We start from the raw sequence: 1,163 nt of genomic DNA, 5'->3' as shown, positions 1-1,163 counted from the left end.
TCTTGAGTGGACAACTATGTGGTCATACTGTGATAAAAATTTTTTGTTCTCAGAGTATTTGTAACTGATGTATGACAAAGTTGTGTTTATGAATAAGCAAGTGATAGAATCTTCCGGGAAGGGAATGACCATAATGTTCCCTGAAAAGATGTTTATGTACGCTTCGCCCCCAGAAAATCTATTATGATTAACTGATATTATGAAAGGTTTACCTGGGAGTCATATGCAGCTCATGGGTAACACCCAACACTCACATATAAAAATATATTTCCCCTTTCAGACTTTGGAGCATCTCCCAGTGCTACCCCAACCCGGGAGCACCTTTCAGTGCTACCTCCAACCAGGGTTGTTGTTGTTTTCTATTCTACAATAAAACTCTATCATTTCTCTCATTAGACAGTTCTTGTTATTTCTACACTTTGATGTAACTGGTGTCAGAAGTGGGATTCAGAGGTGCATTATCTTTCACAACCTCGAGACGTCGAGGATCCACGCCCTTCTCTGCAGTCCCTGATTTCTCAGAGTCGATTTTAAGTAAGTAAACCCTCATAAGTGAGCTCCACTTTCTTGCGTCAATATTTTTTTGTTTTATTTGGTTCTTGCAGTTTTTTGTTTGTTTGGTTCTTGTTTCTTTTCTTTTTTCGTTCTTGTTTTAATTCTTGCAAGTAAAAGTTTGCATTTGGATTTTTGTTTCAACTCTCTAACACAGTTTTTGTTCTTTTGGTTTTACTTTCTACCAAGATACTGTTTCTAACTAAACAGAACAAAGAATTGCAAGATCAAATTCCAACTCGTATAGTCTCTGCTTCATTACCAACTGGCACTCCTTCTCTGCCTCTGATAACAAAGCTTTCTTTCTGAAGAAACCAGCTAGTAAACCTCTCTTTTAAGTGACTTTTAAAATCTGCCCTAATACATTAATTTAGAATTTCAGTAATCACTTTGGAAAATGAGGTCATATTTGTGTTTGTCTTTTCTTTCCTCTGAGGAAATTTTTTGTTTGATGTTCTTAGACAGATTTTTAAGCTGGCCTTACAGACGGATACATTTAAGTAGTTTTTTTTTCTCTGTCTGTTTTGTTTTATTCTAAAAGCTTGCCTCTAGAGGGCTATGTTTAAATTTCTGTCTTGTATTAAGTTGAATGCCATGGCTGGTGTTTTTTT

Source organism: Trichechus manatus, unplaced genomic scaffold, assembly GCF_000243295.1.
Source record: "Trichechus manatus latirostris isolate Lorelei unplaced genomic scaffold, TriManLat1.0 scaffold00180, whole genome shotgun sequence".
Taxonomy (NCBI): Eukaryota; Metazoa; Chordata; class Mammalia; order Sirenia; family Trichechidae; genus Trichechus; species Trichechus manatus.
This window is presented reverse-complemented; position numbering follows the sequence as displayed.